Source organism: Lathyrus oleraceus, chromosome 6 (assembly GCF_024323335.1).
Source record: "Lathyrus oleraceus cultivar Zhongwan6 chromosome 6, CAAS_Psat_ZW6_1.0, whole genome shotgun sequence".
NCBI classification, from domain to species: domain Eukaryota; kingdom Viridiplantae; phylum Streptophyta; class Magnoliopsida; order Fabales; family Fabaceae; genus Lathyrus; species Lathyrus oleraceus.
This window is the reverse complement of record NC_066584.1, coordinates 54,674,770-54,685,619: the sequence shown is the minus strand read 5'-3', so window position 1 is coordinate 54,685,619 and position 10,850 is coordinate 54,674,770. Positions and strand designations below refer to the sequence as shown.

The 10,850-nt window shown below is 41.3% G+C and overlaps 1 non-coding gene across 1 annotated transcript; it reads right to left on the bottom strand.

The window, feature by feature from the left end:
- Positions 1-360: 360 nt before the first annotated feature.
- LOC127099203 (small nucleolar RNA R71) lies at positions 361-467 on the bottom strand. The gene has a single exon (XR_007793739.1). It is a non-coding gene; the product is annotated as a small nucleolar RNA R71 (small nucleolar RNA).
- Positions 468-10,850: the final 10,383 nt, after the last annotated feature.

Below are 10,850 nucleotides of genomic sequence, written 5' to 3'. Positions count from 1 at the left end.
CCTCTTAAGTATTATGCAATCCCTTCACAGGATGAACCACATAACATTATCGCTGCCCCTTTGATCAAAGCCAACAATTTCGAGCTAAAACCCTCATTGTTGTTAGTCGTACAACAAAACCAGTTTTCAGGTAGTCCCACTGAGGACCCAAACCTACACTTGTCAGTATTTTTGCAGTACGCAGACACGGTGAAAGCGAATGGTGTCAGCCCAGAAGCTATAAGACTCTGTCTTTTCCCATTTTCATTAAGAGATAGAGCTAGAGCTTGGCTCCAGTCTCTACCATCCAACTCTGTCACTACGTGGAACGAGTTGAAGGAAGTCTTCTTAGCCTGATATTTCCCACCTAACAAGACGGCTATGCTAAGAGCCCAAATAAACGGGTTTAAACAAAAGGATAATGAATCACTTTTTAAAGCTTGGGAGAGATACAAAGACATAATGAGGCTATGTCCGCATTACAGTCTATAAGAATGGATGATAATCCACACCTTTTATAATGGTCTCTTGTACAATACAAGATTGACCATAGACGCCGCCACAGGCGGCGCATTGATGGATAAACCATACAACGAGGCCTATCAACTCATTGAAAGTATGGCCCAAAATCATTAACAATGGGGAAGCGAAAGAACCTCTGTAGGAAAACCTCAACCGAAGGGCGGCACGTACGAATTGAGCAGTCTTGACCATGTCAACGCCAAGGTAGATGCCCTGACTCATAAGATAGACAACTTGACCATAACACCAGTAGCCACCGTGGCTTCCGTAGCACCAAACTGCGAGATATGTGGAGTTCAAGGGCATATTGCCCCAGAATGTCAACTCTTGACAGGAACTTCCACAGACCAGGTGAACTATGCTCAAGGAAACCCCTACTCAAATACCTATAACCCAGGTTGGAAGAACCATCCTAACTTCTCATACAAAAACAATAATGCATTGTATGCACCTAATCAAGCACCTGTTGTACCACCAGGATATCAAAAAGATGCCACAAACACTCAAAATGCTCCTAGGAAATCAAACTTAGAAATAATGATGGAAAACTTTATAGCTGCCCAAGCCCAAAAAAATAAAGATTTCTTAAATCAAAACATACACACTAGTGAGCAAATCAAGCAGTTAGCAAACAAGGTAGACGCATTAGCCACCCACAATAAAATGTTGGAAACACAAATCTCACAAGTGGCTCAACAACAAGCACCTACTGCTGCTCCTGCAGGCACATTTCCTGGATAGCCACAACCAAACCCGAAAGGTCATGCAAATGCTATTATACTACGAAATGGGACAGAACTAGACAGACCGGCCGATCCTAGAACTCAAAACCCATTCATACATCAAGACCCAGGTAAGGTAACTGAGAAGGAAGGTGAAAAAGAGGAAGATAAAGACGAAGAGGCCATAGAGAAAGAAGAACCATACGTGCCTCCACCACCATATAAACCCCCTATCCCTTATCCTCAAAGACTTGTTAAATCTAAAAGTGTAGGGCAGTTTAAAAAATTCGTAGAGCTTCTAAAACAATTGAATATCACAATACCCTTTACAGAAGCCATAACTCAGATGCCCTCATATGCTAAGTTTCTCAAAGAAATCTCATCTAACAAGAAGAAGATAGAGGATAACGAAACTGTTACACTTATTGCTGAGTGTAGCGCCATAATACAAAACAATATGCCTCCTAAGCTGAAAGACCCAAATAGTTTCTCCATACCCTGCGTAATCAGAAAGTTTGTCATCGACAAAGCACTATGCGACTTAGGAGCCAGTATTAGTTTAGTGCTCTTTTCCATATGCGAAAGGCTAAAAATGGGAGAACTAAGACCTACGAGGATGTATGTACAACTTGTAGATCGTTCTGTTAAATTTCCCGTAGGTATGCTAGAAAACATTTCGGTGCGCATATGACAATTCTATATTCCTACTGATTTTATAATCATGGATATAAAAGAGGATTCCAACATCCCTATCATATTAGGAAGACCATTCCTAGCCACAGCCGGAGCTATCATAGATGTTAAGAAAGGCAAGCTAACCTTCGAAGTTGGTGAGGAAAAAGTCAAATTCATTTTGACGCAATTCCTAAAGGCACCAGCTATAGATGACACCTGTTGTCTCCAAGATGTCATCGAGAATGCATAAGAGAAATGGAGAATGAACAAGCATCATACTCCGAAATACTGAAAATTCCAAGGCCTCCTACTATTGAAGATGAAAATTTGAGTAAGGAATACCGAGATGACAACCTAAGCGAATATCTAGCACTAACGCCTGATCATATGCCTTGCCCAAAGAAACCAGCCCTAGAACTTTAGACGTTACCCAAAAATCTAAGGTACGAATTCCTAGACACCGAACTTGAGCGACCCGTAATCGTAAATGCAGACTTAGGTCAGATAGAAACCGAAAAGCTTCTACATGTTTTGGGAAAATACCACTGCTTTAGGCTACAATATCTCAGACCTAAAAGGAATAAGCCCTTCCATATGCATGCATCGCACAATGCTAGAGGAAGAAAGTATGACCTCTAGAGAACATCAAAGAAGGATAAATCCCATTCTGAGTGATATGGTAAAGAAAGAAGTGCAAAAGCTGTTAGAAGCAGGTATTATCTACCTGATATCCGATAGTCAATGGGTTAGCCCAGTACATGTCGTACCAAAGAAGGGAGGCGTCACAGTTGTTAACAATGAAAAAGGAGAATCAATAGCACAAAGAGTAGTTACTAGAAGTAGAATGTGTATTGATTATAGAAAATTAAACAAAGCCACTCGGAAGGATCATTTTCCTTTGTCGTTTATCGATCAAATGCTTGAAAGATTGGCTAAGCATTCTCACTTCCGCTACCTACACGGTTATTCAGGATTTTTCCAAATTCCTATTCATCCCGACGACCAAGAGAAAACGACCTTCACATGCCTCTATGGTACATTCGCCTACCGACGAATGTCATTCAGACTGTGTAACGCTCCCGCAACATTCCAAAGATGCATGATGGCAATTTTCGCAGATTTCATAAATGACATCATGGAAGTCTTCATGGACGATTTCTCTGTATGCGGATAGAGCTTTGAAGGCTGCTTATCGAATCTTGAAATGGTACTAAAGAGATGCGTAAAAGTGAACCTGGTGCTAAACTGGGAAAAATGACATTTCATGGTCCGACAAGGAATCGTGCTTTGACACATAGTATCCAACAAGGGGATTGAAGTCGACAAGGCCAAAATAGAAGTTATAGAAAACCTCCAGCCTCCGAAAACCGTAAGAGAAATACGAAGCTTCTTAGGACACGCCGGTTTCTACCGGCGATTCATTGAAGATTTCTCAAAAATCACAAAACCACTGACTGGTTTATTGATTAAAGACGCCAAATTCATCTTTAACGATGAATTCCTAGCGACGTTTGAACAACTGAAAACAACTCTTTTATTACCGCGCCTATCATGCAACCACCCGATTGGAGATTACCTTTTGAAATCATGTGTGATGCTAGTGACTATGATGTAGGCGCAGTCTTAGGACAAAGAAGGGACAAGAAACTTCATGCAATATACTATGCAAGTAGAACCCTAGACCCTACACAGATGAACTACGCCACCACAGAAAAGGAACTTTTAGCCGTAGTGTTTGCTCTGGATAAATTCTTTTCCTACCTAGTAAGAGCAAAGATAATTATCTATACCGATCATGCTGCAATTAGGTACCTGTTAAACAAAAAAGACGCCAAACCAAGACTCCTAAGGTGGATCTTACTATTACAAGAGTTTGACCTAGAAATCAAGCATAAAAGAGGCACGAAAAACGTCGTGGTCGATCACTTGTCAAGAATGGAAGGTATTGAACCTGAAAAAGTGCCTATAAACGATGATTTTCCGTACGAAAGACTCATAGCCCAATTGGAAAGCAATACATCTAAATATGCGTTAACCCATAAGGATACTAAAACAAACGAAGTAGTGGAAGCAATTTACACCCAAACCACATTGTAGCACCTCAAATTTGCACCTCCCATTTTGTACATACATTTTCATTTTAGGTCATTAACATTTGCATTGTTCATTGCATAGTCTACCAAGTCATCAGTCAAGACTGGTCAGGAGATCCAGTTGTGCAAGCAAGCAAGTGCATTTCCTATTGAAGCAAAGCCCTAGGGTTGGGATATTGTGTTCATGGGACCTAGGGATCATTTTGAAGTGGTTTGGCCAAAGGTTGGATGTTCAGAGATCATCAGTCAAGATGCAATTCATCTGAAACCCTAGAAAGTCAACCAAAGTCAACTGTCAATTCAATCATGGATTTGAAGGTGGGAGATGGTTAGAGAGGCCTCATTCATGTCCATACAAGTCTCATTTGACATTTCAAACATCAACATTGAAGAATTTGAGGTCAGATGAAAAGTTTCCAAAAATAGTAAGTGACCTGTAATTTGAAATTGCCAAAAATGGAAAGGTTTTCTCCTCAATATTACATCATCAAGCAAGCTTCAAATGAAATTTTGTCCAACATTAAAGTTGAAGATCTTGTTCTCCCCTTTCCAAAAAGTCCAAGAACATGAATTTCTCATGTATGGTTGAGAAGATATGGATCAATCATGGTCAATGGAATTTGAACTTCAAGAATGCATAACTTTTAAACCATAAGGCCAAATGAGATGGTTCTTTTTGCAACATTTATCTCTTGACATGCACTATCCGATTCATGCATCATAAGCCATGCATTTTGATCACAATTTTTTTTGCATTTTCATTTGAATTTTGGAGGGAAATTTCCAATTTGAAAATGGTGCATTGTTTTTACATTTTAACACTTGCCTTGGCTCTAAAACAACATTTGAAAGGATTTTCAAACCAGAATCGTGCACTGTTCCATTGGCATGCATGCATAAGGGGTGAATTTGCAAATTGGCATTACACCTTCAATTTCACTAATCCATTTGCATTGCTTAATTGTGATTAACAAACTTGATTAGCAGATGATATATAAGGAAAATCATAACAGAAAATGAGATTAACACATCATAATTTCGAGATCTGAAAAATCTCTTCAAACTTTTTCTCTCACTTTTCATCAATTTCTTTCACATACATTGCTTTGTTCTTGATTGGTTCATCATACACAAGCATAATTGAGCACTTTGGAAGCAAGATTCATCAAGTTTCATCAAGATTCGAAGCTGTTGAAGTTCAAACTCATCCATGGCAGTTGGAGTTTCTGGCCAAATCGTGCAAGGTTAAGCATCGAGCATTCCTCCATTCCATCATATAAGAGCTAAGGATCGACTGTTTCTGCCTTTGAAGACCTGAATCCATTGATTTCACTTCTGCATCTCTTTGAAGGTTAGAATTCGAATGTCATGATTCATGAAATTGTTGTGTGCTTATGATAGATCTTTGAACGTGGAGCATGCTGAGCTTTAGATCCATGATTTTCATGAAGAAATGAAGTAGTTATGTTGATTCTAAGTTTGACACATGAAAATGTATGGCTTCGAATCTTTTGATACATGTTGATTTAGAACAAATTAAGCGTGGCATGTTGATGTATGTTGAAAGATGAGTCCAATGATATAAGTAGTTTGAATTTCTGTGCACATGTGTTCTTGAGCTCAAGAACACGATGAATGTTGATGAAGAAGCTAGGGCTTTTGTTTCCAGAATGCTGTAGATCTTTCCCAGCGCAGTTTGCATGAGTTTGGTTGTTAGTGAGCATGCATTGGTCCACGCTGGCAGTTACATGGCAGAATGATAGGTTCACGTTGCTTTGCCGTGCCACGCAGATTAAATGAAACGGTGCGTTTCATTAGGAAACACGCCACTTTCAAATGTTAACTCTGTTCGATCCCTGGCTCGTGACTTTTCCAAATATGCCTTGCCTTTTATTTCATTTCCTTCATCCATGTTCATACATGCCATTTCATGTGTTTTTAATTTTTTTCTTCACTTTGAAAATTCATAAATAAATAATGGATGATCCAAATGGCATGGGAATTTTTGCATTGTTCTCCTCATGATGTCTAGTTTGTTTTTACTATTTTTACACAATTTGTGCCTGGATGAAAAATGTTTTGGCCTAGGGATTGTTCACATGTGTGTTTTCTTGACTTACCTTGCCATATGCTTTGTGAAATGATGCGTTTTCGTCCAATGATTGTGAAATTTGGTATGCTTAAACTAGACATCTTGCTGGTCATTTTAGTGTTGAGTTTGCATTTTTAGCATTTATAGTTGTTGAGATATGATCTGGTTAATGTAGGTGTGACAATGTGTGTCACACCATTGTTTGCTCAATTTGATGATTTTCTTTGCCTTGCCAAATGAACTCTAAATGATGTGATTTTTTGTATGATGCTTTCTATGCATGTTGTGAATGATCATGAATTTTTTTGGAATCTGGCTAACCCTTCAGGCAATTCACAAACTTCCTCAGCCCCTTCTTCGGCTTGATAGATAGGATTGTCGAAGTCATACTTGGCCATAGCAGTGTCATTAGCAGTGAGATCCGAGTGGTCGACTTTGCATGATGGAGGATCATGCTTTACCTTAGAATGAGAGAGATTTTTTTTGAAAGAAAGGAAAAACGAAAAAAGAAACATTGCCATTTTTTTTGTAAAAGTAAAAAAACTGAAAGAAAGAGAACACAAAATTGTTTGCAAAAGCCGTCCTTTATTGATGATAAAAATAATTGCGAAACGTAACTAAATGGATGGCCCTACAAATGAGCCGTTACACCTTGGGCAAAGTGTAAGACTTTATTATGCATGTAATAAAGGAAAATAATAAAAATCACTCTTTCAGCAGAGTAACCCGGACGGTTTTTTCAGACGACCAATTGTCGAGCTTTTCTCCCGGGACACACGGGCGAATCCAGCTATCTAAGTCACAGTCGCTGTCAGCCTTGTCTTCATCTACAGCATTGACGATGTGGGGAGAAACCAAACCCCCGCTGGAGAGAGTACCAGTTTCATTCTTCTGAGATCCCGGAGCATACCCCAATCCAAACTTGTCTTCTTTGATGACTGGCTCCACAAATTTGCCCCGGCCTTGGGCATTACCAGCTTCAACCACTTCGACAGCATTAATCCCCTGTCCGTCGTGAGCCGGCATCGGGTTCTGGATAACATTAGGCACCGGAGCAAAATTGATAGCCTGGGCATCTCTCAAATCTTGTACCTTTAACTGGAGAGCCTTGCAATTATCTGTAGTATGGCCAAGTGCGTTGGAGTGAAAAGCACATCTAGCGTTGACATCATAACCTCTAGGAAAATTATTGGGATCGATTGGTGGGGCCAGAGTTCTCAATGTAACCAGATTCATGTCAATCAGCTTGGGAAGTAATACTGAATAAGGCATTGGGATTGGCTCGATGACCCGGTCCGTCTGCCTTGGACGTTGTTGATAATGTCTCTGCTGACCCGGATTACCTCCTTGTTGTTGATTGTTGTACCTGGGTTGTTGTTGCGGATGATATTACGGTTGAGGAACAGGTGTTGGAATGGTGACTGCGGCCACTTGATCTTGATAGTAATTAGGGCGTCCTCTGCCCCTGCCTTTGCTGGCATACACAACGCTTGTCTCGCCTTCTTTTCTTCGCTGACCGTTACCAGCAAACGGTTTCTTAGAAGCACTATTGTCTTGAATTCGGCCCATCTTCAACAGACTCTCGATTCTTTCTCCAGCAATTACTATCTCTGCAAAGCTGATTGACGGGCAATCAGCCAATCTCTCAATATAATTGCCTTGAAGAGTGTTCATGAACATGTTCGCCATCTCCCTTTCAGACATAGGGGGTTGGACGGACGCAGCAATCTGTCTCCAACGCTGAGCATACTCTCTAAAGGTTTCCTTGGCAGTCTGAGACATACCTTGCAACAAGGTCCGATTTGGAGCCATGTCCAAGTTGTATTGATATTGCTTGATAAAAGCCTCTGCCAAGTCTTTCCAGCTCTTGATGGTAGTACGAGACAAATGAGAATACCATTCACGAGAAGCTCCAGTTAGACTGTCTTCAAAATAGTACATCCACAGCTTTTCATCTTCCGTGTGAGCTCCCAACCTTCCCAGATAAGATTGGAGATGAGTGCGTGGGCAAGAAGCCCCGTTGTATTTCTCAAAAGTAGGGGGTTTGAACTTGTGAGGAATCCTTACTCCCTGAACCAGACCAAGATTTGTGACATCAAAGCCTAAGGAATTTTGAGACTCCAAAGATTTGAGCTTCTCAGCAAGCTCATCCATACGGCGAGTGGTCTCGAGGGCCTCGTCGTGCAAAGAAAATTGATCACACTGATAATCTTCAGTAACGGGGTGTCCGTTAATCTGAATTCCTTGATTCACATTGTACCTTCCGCCAATACCATTTCCAACATTCCCTGTGTTGCCAACATTACCCGGGTTTCCATCAACATTTGCGTTACCCGCGTTTCCAGTGTTCACAGGGTTATCAGCGTTCCCAGGGTTACCAGGGTTCCCCTTAGCACTTGGTATTTCCACCTCTGGATCGGGCCTCGGTTGCTCAACCAATTCCCTCAGCTTTTCTTGGCCTGCTGCCATACCAGTCATCAATGTCATGAACTGATCCATCCTTTCACGCATATCAGCCAGCTCTTTCTGTACTTGGTCCATCGCTAGTCGTGGACGGTTTTCCTTTGTCGGGTATCTGTGAACTCGCTTGGGACCAATAACTGCCTGATACAGGGAACAAACATTAGACACTGCGGTGACACCTGCAAAACAGACAAGGGTTAATATGCATGGTATGCGATGCACTACTTGTTCAGTTTTAAGGCACCCCCGTTTTGAAAGGGAATACCCTGCAAATGAATAAGCATGAGATGTTGGATGCAAATATGCAAATGATGTTATGCAATGCAAAGGCATGTCAATCAGAATTGATGGATCCGCTTGAACATCTGTCAGGTTGCACTGCCTGGAGAGAAATTAAGAGCACACCAAACAAAGGTCATGGGATGGATCATGTTATCCTTAATATCAACCACCCATTTTGGTGGATTATGGTTTACACCTTATCAACACCCGAGTTTCATTGATATTAAGGATACCTGATCGGATTAACCATGAATCAAGGGTTTGTTGCAAGTCACGAGCATGGAGTTTAGGTTAAGAACCACCCAAAAGGAGTGTACTAAGGTTTAAACCTGCCAAACATGTTCTACAAAAGGTTCCCATAGTCATAATCCCATCTTTCGAATATTATCAGAGGAACGACTACTCGTATTCCAACAATATTCTCAAGAGAGACTCTTATGAGTGTAGTATCGCGTAACAATCGTATCAAATCTCACACTTGAACGACTTTCGCACTACGTCCTACGAATAGGCCAAGATGGGTTTGGTAAACTAAGGTCCTCGGCTTCTTAGGTCTATATTGGAACAAGTAATGTCTAACCACAACTTACTTGTGTGACATTATTGATCTCAACATGACCTCCACCAAGTGAATGGGCTTGCAAGTCGACTCGTTAAGGAATAACTCCACACAAGTCGACAGGACTATGCCATTCTCCTATCCTAAGTGCACTCGAGCTCGGGTATAGAACTCATCTCACAAAGATCACCAAGCAGCCAGCCAACAGAAACAACAATGATATATACACAATGCAATAAGGTAAAGCAGGTAAATAAATAACTGCACAAAAGCATGAACACCCAATAAACAAACAAACTACAAAAGCTAGGAGGGACTCGCTTAGGGCAGATGGACCAGCAAGAGGTCAACTTCTTTCAGTCCCCAGCAGAGTCGCCAGCTGTCGCAACCTGAAAAATACGGTGCGAAAAAAAACAACCGGCGAAAGAAAAAAACAGAAGGGTCGCCACCGTGCGTTATTCATCCCAAAGGAGGGAAAGGAAACGCTCGAAGTAAACCTGAAAAAAGGAAAGGACAAGACGGGGTCTCGCAACCAAATCTTGGGTTCGGGAGTCGGTTATGCGAAGGGAAGGTATTAGCACCCCTACGCATCCGTAGTACTCTACGGGATCCACTTTTGTAGTTCTTGTCTAAAGGGTGTGGGTTTATCTTGTGCTGTTTGCCAAAAAAAAGGGTTAAATGAAAATGACTCGCACGGATGTCGCATCCACTGCATACGTATCTCATCTGAATATGAGAATCAGAGTCTTCGTAGCTCGACTGACCTATGGGTTGGGGATGTGTGCTCGCTAAGACATCGCGTCTTATGCCTACGTATCTCATCTGGCCTGAGAATCAGAGCAAAACGTAGTTCGGCTAACTACGGGGTTATGGATTGGGTTTTGGACGAACGACGTCACTACGCAATCTACCGGATGCTCGACCTTTGGAGACTTACTCGCCTGTAGTAGAAGGAGTTAACGTGTTGCTTTGGGTTTTAGGGTTTGGGATGCTCGAGGGAAAAAAGGCAGTTCTTGATGAAGGAACCGCGCTACCTGCAGGGATACGAACACAAAACACAAAACATGTATCTTGAGGTAAACACAAAACATTGCCTCCTATCGAGGTCTTCCAGCTAGGAAAGTAGTAAAATGCGGGAAAAATGTAAAAATACCACGCGGATAAAGATCTGAAGTAACAGCAATTAGAGGAATGGGAAACCCTGAGATCCTTCCAAGCTAATGCCATCAAAGAAAAGTGAGTCATTACAGGTAATCGGAATGAACCTCCAGGGGTTATCCCACAAATAAAGTGGGAAACCGCGCAAGTTATCCCTGCAAAAGTCATGTGAGCCCTCACAAAAACTCAACAAAAGGGTTAGTGAAACACCATAAGCATTTTTTTCATGAATAACAGTATGGTTTCAGAAACCTCAAACCCTGTGGCATACACTCAAAAATTAAAAGGTTAAACATTCAAGGCAT